General features: G+C 38.8%; 1 pseudogene; it reads left to right on the top strand.

Moving 5' to 3' along the window:
- The first annotated feature begins 9,333 nt into the window (after positions 1 to 9,333).
- LOC101281132 (activator of 90 kDa heat shock protein ATPase homolog 2-like) lies at positions 9,334 to 10,298 on the top strand (annotated as a pseudogene).
- The last annotated feature ends 1,414 nt before the right edge of the window (positions 10,299 to 11,712 follow it).

Here is an 11,712-nt window from a genome sequence, read left to right as displayed (position 1 = left end):
TTCTCTTCAGGACTGTGCTGAATTTCCTTCTATTTAATCACATTCATTTATTCACTTAATTAAAGCCCAGTATGCCTTGAAAATGTTAGCTACAAGATCTGTAGACTAAGGATTTTTTTTCTCCTACTCTCCTTAGTGTAACTGAAATTATAATTAGTATACATTAGCAATATTATACACGTCAAAAATTTAGAAGGGTCTGAGACGTACTCTACCTGTGTTGCAAGTCAGCTTGCCGCAGTTTCGTGGGTGCTGGCAGAAGACAGGAGACTGCAGAAATAAAGGACTTTATTAGTCACAGCAATAGCAGTTGTCAGCATTTATGCTGGTGCCCCATAGGACAATGTGAAATGGGCCAAGTGCCTGCACACACACAATGGTTTGTATTCCAGGAGTGGGATTCCAACCTTAGGGAAACTGAATCTTTTATAATGGGCAGTAAACCTGCCTGATCTTTGCCTCCAAGAGAAACACTATCTTTGTCATACTGAGCAATAAACAGGCAAGACCTATGGAGACGTGTCTTCTAATGATATCCACCTCTCCAACCAACACTGTCTTGGCATCCGGAAAATTTCTCCTCTGAGCATAGCCCTCTGTCAGCCACATTGATTAATCTGGCTGATAGAGATTAGGGCTAAATATGTTCCATTTGGCTCACAATACATTTCATTAAGGCTGATATCAATGGGGCCCTGAGCTGCAGTATGCGGAAATTTGCAGTATTAACATCAACTGTCCCAGACCCAACCAGCTGAGCAGATCTCACAAACCATCTGGATCTACCTCAGAAATCTAGGTGTTTTTCTCCTTAAATTTCCACATTGACCTTTCAACTTGGCCTATGGCCTTAGTCTGATACAGCAGGAGTTTTAGAGATTACACAAGACTCTACCTTGGCACTCAAGGAGAAAATTTGAGGGCAATATCATCTGTCACAAGCCTGATCACTGAGTTACTACTAACCTGAATACATACCAGGACTGAGGCAGTGTCTTTGATCACCTCAACTAATATCAAAGACAAATTTTGTATCACCTTTTCTAGTTGGACAACTCACATTGTAGGGAAAACTGACTGCAAGGTGGGTGCAAGTACAAATCAGTTCCCTTTCTGGAAAGCTTGCCCAAGTAATCATTTTGGGAAGATGGCGCAGTCATCTAAGGGCTATGTTATTCTCTAGGAGTATTTCCTTAAAAACTTGGACGTCTCTTGTGACCACTCCTAAGGTTATAATCACCATTTGGGGGAGAGAAATAAGCTAATGCCTGGTTTCCACACAAGACATAGATTCCTAAGCGTACACGTGGTATCCCTAAAAAGAAAGTGCTATTGGGGCCACTGAAGGGGGGGGGTCTACATTATCCAGTAGCACACTTTGACTCCGCTCCAGTGTGGCCTCATAACCAGCTAGTAGATCTTATGTTTCTCAGTTTAGTTTGAACGATTGAATCTAGTTATTGTTTTTGAAGGTAATGTCTGAGGACAGTCAGTCTGCTCTGTCCTACTTTTCTGCATCATCAGCTGGGTGGCTTTTATCCACTCTGTAGCATCACTGAACTACAGTACTTGGCATAGGGGTGAAGCAGATACTAAAGGTGTTGACAGGAATTGTACTGTGAAGTGTAGGGACCAGGGCCATCATCTGCCCCTTTGATAGGCTTCTGGTAATTTTAAGAGGAATGGCAATCCAATGGTGACCAGAGCTGCCTGGTGGGGGAGAACAGATCCTGAAATCAGTTAAATTTAAGTGCTCATTAGTTTGAGAGAGATACATGAGGGCCTTTATCTTGAGGACGACTCCAGGGATGGTCTGAAAGAAAAAAAAGTATTAATGTTACTTTCTCATCCATGTCTCCCGGAGTGTAAGATGTTCCCTCTCCAGTTCCAGGGTGATGCTCTTCCTCCACTGCCATAAAATATCTGTGTCCCATTACAGTAGCTATAACTTCACCTTTTTCAGTTATCCACTGCTCACACTCAGAAGGGATAGGTGCAGAAGTGCAAAAGTAACAAAGGCAATTTAATAGAACTTACAGAGCTCCCTTATTTCCCTCACTTTGGCCAGTGTGGGCTACTGTAGGGGATCTTGGCAAGCAATGTTCTCAACCAAGTGGTTGTTATCTTTATGATTTAACTATGTCACTGTTGCAAGAGGCATCTCTGGATGTATGGTGCTTCCCTTTGCCAGAGATTCCAATCAGCAATATCATCATCAGTCACAGAGGTTATTTGTGTAGAGATCATGCAAAGCTCACTTGATAGCTTCCAACCCACAGTTTTGGTGTGGGTCCCATTCAAAGGATGCATATTTGTGAACTAGCCAATATCATGTTCCAAGTAGAATGCCCACTCGAGACATGTACAGTCTTCAATACTCAAAGAGTTCTATAAATTGTTGGATCTCTCTTTGAGGAGGGGCCAAGAGACAGTTTTTCCTTGATTGCCAGAGGGGTTGAGAGCTTTGATATACACTCACATAGTCTCAAGATACTCCTTGGCTAGCACGTCTCTAAATTTTGTTGGGATTTATCAGCCACTCCTGCTGGGAGAAATGTAGTAACACTGAAGTCAAGACCATTTACACTGAGGCTTCAAAGTTGCAAACCTGCAGGCTGTCAACTATTTAGTGAAGACTTCAGACTTCATAAAGTAGAGACATTAATGTTACCTAGGCCACCCCCCTGAAGGCAAATGTCAGGGAAGCGTAGGTACCCCCAGGGGAGTACTGCAAATGCATACTGGAGGCCTTGCTGCATGAAGCTACACTGGTCTTGATCCTCAGGTGCCAGTGGGATAGAAAATAAAGTTTTGCCAATGTTTAACACAGCATACCAAGTGACATCAGTAGGTGTAATGGAAATCATCTGTGGGGCTATAGTAGCAACAACAAGACTCAGTTGCCAATAATCCACTATAAGCCTCCATCTCCCATTATTATTTTTCACTGGCCACACAGGGCTGTTGTGGTATTGCAACCTATCCTTGCTATCTTTAAGACCTTGAGACTGTGATTTCCACTTGTCGTCCTTGGATTATACATCACTTCTGATGGACCACCTTGGAGGAGACAGGCAGAGGATCTGGTTTACATGTCCCACTAACAGTTTTCTATATGTGACACTTCCTAATTGGGAGAATCCACTCTGGATTCAGTAAACACATATAAATTAATAAAATTGTACATTCAGGAGCAGAAATCACAACAGTACATTGAACTGACCCAAAGGGCCCCATCCACAAGACGTATTAACTCCCCTTCCCTAATGTGTACCCAGCCCAAATCTCATTACCTAAATCTGGGTATCCCTTGAACTACAGAATCAGGAGGGATTGTGACTTGGGACCTTTCTCCAACAGAATTATACACATTTGAATTTTTTCCTTCCTCCAAATTCCCCTGCAAATCTAGATGGAAGCATATGGCCTTTGGTTTTTCATGGAGTCAAGGGACACCTAGAACTCATCCAAAATCATCTTTCCCTTTAAAGTGGCTGAAGACAGGTTAATGAAGAGGGCGGAATGAGAGAGCCTGAAGGAATCAGAAAGCAAGTCATGTTTACTTTCCATCGTGAGCAGAGTGGTGTCTACATACAGCTCAACTAAATGAACCTCTAATGTTTTCAGTCCACCCAAAGCCATATATGAGCACCAAGATTACACATACCGACACCAGCTATTTTAGCTTTGGGGAACCTTTGATCCAACTGCCATAGTCACATTGCTTTCTGGTTGAGGCTGTGGATTTATTCCCTTTGGATTGTTTGGATGTGACATATGCAGTGGAGACTTCTTTTATTCCACCTTAATCTAGGACATCTGCAGTTCCATTACCAAAATAACAACTTAAGTTCTTTCCCAGTTTCAATGTAAGGCCTAGGGGAGTTTTCCAAAGTGACATTGCTTACTGAACAAATTTACTAGGCTTCTTTGGGTCCATTTCTTACTCATTAATGGGTCACTTTCATCAGCATTGTAAAGCTCACCCAGGGAAGTAAGAGCACAAATCCTTATCAATGCTGCTTTCCCAAAGGAGTTTTCTTTCTCATGGAAATCTACCTGAAAGGGTCAAAGCTCCCTCATAGTAGCTAGGACCCCCTGCACAAAGCCCTGAGACCATTTATTGTCGTCTCTGAAAACATCTAGCGTTGGCATGCTAGACTGCAGAAGGCACTAAGTCACAAGACCACCCTTCTATCGCCATTCTTCCTTAATAGGTATTATATGCCCAAGTGAGGCATTATTTCCCATGTCTCATCTACCCAGCCAACTAACCAAAATTCTAATGGCTTGCCTGCTTTCTACTCTCAGTGGTCATGAAGTTCCCTCTACTCTTCCTTCAGCACATCTCTTTTTTTTTTTTTTTTTTTTTTTGCGGTACGCGGGCCTCTCACTGTTGTGGCCTCTCCCGTTGCGGAGCACAGGCTCCAGACGCGCAGGCTCAGCGGCCATGGCTCACGGGCCCAGCCGCTCCGCAGCATATGGGATCTTCCCAGACCGGGGCACGAATACGTGTCCCCTGCATCAGCAGGCGGACTCTCAACCACTGCACCACCAGGAAAGCCCATCAGCACATCTCTTTTTAATGAATGGTGGTAGAACTTTCTGCCACCGAACTCCAGGACAAGTCCTAGTACCAGTTAATGCAAAGAAATAGGCCTGAGGATGATCAGTGGATGAGAGCCTTCAGTTTCCCCTCTTACAAAAGAATTAGCAATACCTAGGGCATCATTTGAAATTGTCTTTACATCTACTTCCTAGTGCTTGGCCTGAAATCATCTCCACAATTCCTCTTAAGTAAAAGAAAATAAAATGGAGGACTTTTTATACCCACTTGATCTTCTCACATACACTTCCCTCTTCTAACTTCCCTCTTCTCCTGTTAATCAGCCATGAGACCCTTATCTTTATTCTTGCAGAAAGCCATGTCTCCACCAGCATCCCATCTCTCAGGACAATGGAGGGGTTTGAGATTTTACCTGACTAGCAAGTTATTCTGCCTCTCTTTCATAGATACTCAGAGAAGGCAAAAAATAAATAAATAAAAAATAAACCCCTGGGATAGGAGACAAAGGACTTTATTATTTCCAATGACAGTAATAGCCAGACTGTCAGTGTTTACACTGGTTCCCCAGGCTCCAATTCCGATAGGGTGGCACGAAGAGGTTCAGCTGACATCTGAACATGTAGTGGGTTACAGTACAAGACACAAAACATGAGTTAGAGAAACCAAGTCCTCTGTAATAGGTAGAAAACATGCCTACGTTTTAACCAAAGATAAACATGTTTTCATTATACTGGGCAGTGATATAAACAAACAAGAACAACAAAAACAAAGAAACAAAACAAAAAATAAAACTGCCTTTTGCTCCAGAGGCAGAAACTACCTCTATCTCCTGAGGTTGTTTGCTATACTAACATCCTTGAAATAATAGTCCAGAACAAAGGCCTGTGTCTCTGCTCATAAGGCATTCAGAAATGTGAGAAACTCGTGGATAACTGTCTCCCAAAAACCTTCCCCTGTAAAAATGTATTAAAGTGCATTTTCTGTCTATGTTTTTGTTTCTGTCTCTGTCTCTTTCTCTTACACACACACACACACACACACACACACACACACACACTCCCCCCCCCCAAAACGTTGAAGAAGTGTTTTTGAGGTATCTTATAGCTTTAAAATAATTCCAAGATGTTTTACAATAAAAATATCAGGATATTCATATAATATGAACGTCAGAATTTCTTTAATAGTTGATAAAATAAAAAAACCTGTTTTTCCAGTAATTATTAATGGGAAATGGAATGAATTCTAACTATATTAATAACATAGATAAGAAGAATGACTGCAGGGACTGACATGGGGAAATATCCAAAGTCACAGATTAGGAGCATTATGTGTAGCTAAGCAGGTATCAAGCTGGGAAAATTGGCTGGAATGAGAAAGTTTGGCAAATATTTGAAAAAAGAAAACAATTTGAGTTAAATTTATAAACGAAAAGAAATCCAGTCAGTTAAGTGATGGAGGATGAGTGAGGATGAAGCAGTACCGCTTCACTGAGCAAGATAATAATCTGCTCAGAGAATTCTGGACCCTGGAATTTTAGAGACTAAAGATTTAAGGTGGCTATAAAAGAATGAATTGTAGTGGTTGACACAGGAAGGATGAATAAGGATATCAATTGATGCCTACTCAATGTAAGGAAAATCTGGCAATATTTCAGAGATGATGAGAGTCCAAACTATATATGGAAGAAGAAAAAATTCTTCTCGGAATGTTTCAGTACAGAAGCCATTTAACTCACGTGGGAGTGAAGGTCTTTGGGACAGCCAGCTATTTCACAGGACATAAAGATCTTCTCTAGTGGGAGTTAACAGATTTGGCCCTCCCAGCTCCTGTCTGAAGATATATGCAGCACAAGTTTAGGAAATGCCTATTATTATATTGTTTTATTGTATCATAAATATTCATAGCATCATACCACAGAGGAAAATTGTGCCAAAGGAGAGATAGAATTCCAGCATCAATGAGCTTATGGAGCAATGTAATATTCAGAAAGAACAGGAGAAATGTAATATACTGACTTTTAATTTTTATTTGAGACTGATGCTCATGGCTATCTAAAGCTAGCCTCATTAAGCAGAGGAGCAAAATAAATATACCAGTACAGGAGGGAAGCACACTACAAATTCCAAATTCTAGATTTGACAGACTTATTTATTGCATACATATGATGAAAATGTAACTATTACCATTTATAATTATGCTTTGCAGTCAGGTTTTGTTTTTTCCTTTGTAAAAATGCACATATGTAATGTGCAAGAGACATTGGATAAGGACAGTTTAATTATCCTCTCAAAAACAAATATCTTTGTACAGTCAAAGGTACCACACAGGGTGTACACATAAGATGGGCATTTCCTTTTTGATATTCCCATCTGGGCCTGCCTTGAAACTGAAAACTAAAAGGGGCAAATGCAGAAGTTAATACATCAAGACTTAGTCTTCCTAAAATATTTTGCATCTCAAGAATAAACCCATAATGAAATACATTTCATTTCGGCTTAGCTTTCTCAAAAGCCACCTACTCCAATTGCTTCAAATCATGCTGCCTATGCAATCTATCTTGCAACAAAGTCTAAATTAGTTTGTATCTGTATTACAGAAGCTAAACACAGCTGAAAGGTAGGTCTGTGAAAAGACATTTGTGTACATTGTCATATACACAACAAAGCAGATCTTCTGGTTTGAATTCCAACTTTGGGATCCAGTTCTATCAGTAGCTTTGTGTAGACATGAGCATACAGTGGAACTGACTTTGAATTCTAAGAATGTGGGTCCAGTTTGATTATATTTGCAATGTCTCTATGCAAACCACTAGAGGAAGGGGCATTGTCAAATAAATAATAATAATATAATAGCTAACATTTATTCATTTTTTTCTACTTATCAGGCACGAGATAAACATTTATATGCAATTTCTTATTTAATTCTCACCCCAGTCCTATGAGGCAGGTACAATTATCTATTATCTCTATTATATACATGAGGGAAAGCAGGCTTAGAAGGTTATGTAACTTTCCTGAACTCATAAACCTGTTAAAAGATAGTATCAGGACTTAGGCCAAGGTCTCTATGACCTTGGAATCCAAAATCTATGAATGACCTTGAGAAACACTTAAGTACAATCTAGGATTCTGCAAAGAAATGACTCTAAAATTGACTAGAGAAAGAAAGATGAGTCATGCAATTCAAACTCAATTTGTTAGAACATATTATTAAAAATGTTTTGTTATACTCTCCCACACTGGGAAGTTATCTTTATCAAGAATCCTGAGTCACGGAGTGCAAATCCAACCTGGCAAAGTGCCCTGCAAATACAAGCTGCTGTAGGTGATTCAGCATGAAACATCACCTTTTTCAGAATCTCACATTCAGTCCATTATTATAATTCCAATGGTACTGTCAATATCTCAATTTTATAGCTGAGTATCTCAACAACACCTTGTTATATAAAATTTTAATTTAAAGAAATACCTTATAAAAGTTTTAAGTTAAATATAGAGTCTATGTTTAGGGCAAACCATTGAGTATAGAGCAGTCTTACTTAGGAATTCAATACATATTGATCAGAAATAATAGTTTTTTAATCTTGCAAAATGACTTACCTAATAAAATGTTTAAATGACGTTTATAATAAATACAGATTGAAGCTGGACGATTACATGATTTAATCGTGCTCTAATATCTGAATTATTTTCCTTCGAAAGTAAAATGAACTCTGATTAAAATTTTAATGGCGTAAATTAATCATCACTTCATATGAAAGTTATAAAAAAGTATTAAAAATAACTGGAACTACAATAATTTGTTAATGGATACACAAGATAAAAGATGTAAATTTTAACATCAAAATTATAAAATGTGTGTGTGCATGAGTGGGATAGTAAAAATGTAAAGCTTTATTATGCATTCAAAGTTAATTTATTAACAAGCTTAAAATAAACTGTTACAAATATGAGATGTTTTATGTAAGCCTCATGGTAATCCCAAAGCAAAAACCTATGTAAATACACAAAATATAAAGAGAAGGGAATCTAAGCATACCACTACAGAAAATCAACATGTCAAAAGAAGAGAGCAAGGGAAGAAGAAAGAAACAAAGGAATTATAAAACAGTCACAGAACAACAAATAAAATGGAGAAATAAGTTTTTACCTTTCAACAATTACTCTAAATGTAAGTGGACTAAATTCTCCAATCAAAAGGCATAGAGTAGCTGAATGGGTTAAAAAAGACAACATTCAAATATATGCTAACTACAAGAGACTTCAGCTTTAAGGACACATACAGACTGAAACTGAAGGGATGGAAGAAGGTATTCCATGAAATGAAGCCCCAAAGAGGGTAGGGGTAGCTATACTTATACCAGATAAAATAGTCTGCAATAAGAGACAAAGGAAGTTATTATATAATATTAAAGGAGGCAATCCAACAAAAGGATATAACATTTGTAAGTATTTATGTACCCATATTGGATCCCCTAAATATATAAGGCAAATATTAACAGATCTGAAGGGAGAAATAGACAGCAGTACAATAATAGTAGAGGACTTTGATACCCTACTTTCAACAATTGATAGATCATCCAGATGAAAAAATCAATAAGGAAACATTGGACTTAAACTACACACTAGACCAGATGGACCTAACAGACATATACAAAACATTCCATCCAAAAACACAGAATAGGCATTCTTCTCAATTGCACATAGAACATTCTCCAGGATATATCATGTGTTGAATCTGAACGAGGCTGCAGCACCTGTGCAGACATGGCCAAGTGGGGCAGGGGACCTGCCCTGGATCATGGAAGAGTGGGAGGACAGACCAACATGAACGACTGGCAATGGACAGAGCAGGATGTCACCAGCTGGTCCAAGGGGAAATTCCATGAGCTACTGGTGGTCACTGTTGTAGAGAATAGGCTGGCTGCTGCAAGATCAGTAAGCTGAAGCAAGTGGAAGGTGAGGTTTTCTGCAGCAACTGGAAAGGAAAGCTTATTTCATTTTATGATTGAATATCAAACTGGGTTATAAAGGTATAATTAAAGAATCTAGAGCAAAGCACAAGGGATTGATAGAAATATTCAACCTTTCTGAAGAAAATGAAGTAGATGACATTGACGCAAATGTGAGTAAAAATAAAGATGGGGACATTATGAAAACTGAAGGTACTGTCAAGAGCAGGGAAGCTTTTTGAGATTGCCTGAAGGCACGTAGGAAGGAATTTAAGATGGGAATGATTTACTAACAAAGCTATGACAACTCAGGAGTTGCCACTTGTTAAAAGGAGACTGAGTGAGAATACCTTGCAGGCCTCATCTCCCATGGCATTGGGCATCAGGATTCCCTATGTGGTGGCACTGCACATGATGGAACTATTTGATACATTTGTAGAGAAGCTGTATAGTGTCTTCAATGTGAAAGTTTGGTGCACAAATTTTACAAGGTTCCTGCTGTATTAGAAGATGAAAAGGGAAGGAAATCACAAATGTTTGATGGGAAAATCACCGTAGTATATGGAATTGTTAACAAATGAAAATATAATCATTGAGTGGAGATGTAGGAACTGGCCAGAAGTTGAACTGAATTTTGTGCTCCATCCAAAGTAAGTGAAATTACAATTGAAATATAAAGGACTTCCTGTTTGTAAAGAAGAAAACATGAGATTCTGTTGGCAGAAGCAGCATTTTGAAGAAATGAAAGGTTTACTGCAGCTGACCACCCTAGATGGTTGAATTAGTTAGAAGATTTTATAAGGGCATTACTTTTTGTAATCAGAAAGTGTCAAGTTAACATCTTCCCTATTATTACTTTTAAAAACGAAGACAAAAACTCTTAATTCATATTGGATGAAATCCATGAACTTATACAGAATTTAAAGCATTGTTTGTATCTTTACTATGACTAGACTCTGCATTGAGTTAAAAGCAGCAAGCACCTGAAATTAGGTATTAACATTACCTCCCATAGATGATCCTCTGGGGATAGATTGAGTCCCTGAGTACAGATAGTTAAGTTTCCCAAGCTAAAGGTTGTCCTAGAAAACTTACTTTCAGCTGTGGTTTTAGCTCAGGAAGACAAAAATAATAAATGGCATGTTGATACCATTTCCCTTAAAAAACAAACAAAAAATTATCTTTCTTTTTCCTCTAAAATATATTTGCTTTTTTTCTTTGTGTTTTTATGTTTCGGTAGATAAATTCTACCTGACTTCTCATTGTTTACTTGAAAAGAGCAACAAACTTACTATCTGTTTAAATTATTCTCCTAAAAAGTCAGCAAAAAAAAATTAAGCACAGTGTTTACTGTACTAGTAGTACTTTAGAACTGAAGAAGTCATTTTTGTTTACATTTTGAAATTGAACCCAGAAAGGAAATAGCCCGTTCATTATAGGGCTACAAAGTTCAAACTACAATTTTTTAACAACCCCTTCATTCTCCCTCTTCTGTGAATACTGGATGGATATCAATAATATATTAGCTTCAAAACGGAAAGAGTTAAAAAACTACATAATGGACTGGGCAGGGAAACAAAAGACCCAGGTTGTGCTCCCAGATTACTGCTAGTACTAGTCTGGGCCTCGTTTGTAAGGTCACAGTAATCCTAACAAACCTCATTCTCACCTTCCTGCAGTGTGAAGGAACCATACAAATAACTATGAAATAAAGCCCTTAGCTGTTCTTCAGCATTCCAGCTTGGTCATGGAATCTCCATCTGTGCATAGACAGGTCTGATGCTCACTAGAGGGTTGGAAATAATCACAGAAGGGGCCAGACTTGGACACAGCTCAGTCAGAAAGCTCTGTATAAAATGAGAAAAAGGGTTTCCTTGAACGTGGGGATCAGTTTAGAATGCTCACAAGCTTCATGAACAAATCGAGATGGTCTCTGAGGTAAACCCTCAAAGTCTCCCAGGAATTCTTGGACTAGGAGGTGTTCATCCATGACTCTACTATAAACTTGCTTGGTCCCTTGGTGGAAATAATTCTTCCAGAATTTTTTTCAACCTCGAAATATATATCTGTGCAAAATTTCTTGGCTGGAAATGCTTCTGTGCTGCTGACTCCCTCCCTGAGATACAGGTAACCCACACATACCAAGACATAAGCACTGATCAATTGCCTCTAAATTTCCAGAGAACAGAGGCCT

This window comes from Orcinus orca, chromosome 12, assembly GCF_937001465.1.
Source record: "Orcinus orca chromosome 12, mOrcOrc1.1, whole genome shotgun sequence".
In the NCBI taxonomy this organism is placed as follows: domain Eukaryota; kingdom Metazoa; phylum Chordata; class Mammalia; order Artiodactyla; family Delphinidae; genus Orcinus; species Orcinus orca.
The sequence above is the reverse complement of the archived record's forward strand: the minus strand, read 5'-3'. Positions and strand labels throughout refer to the sequence as shown.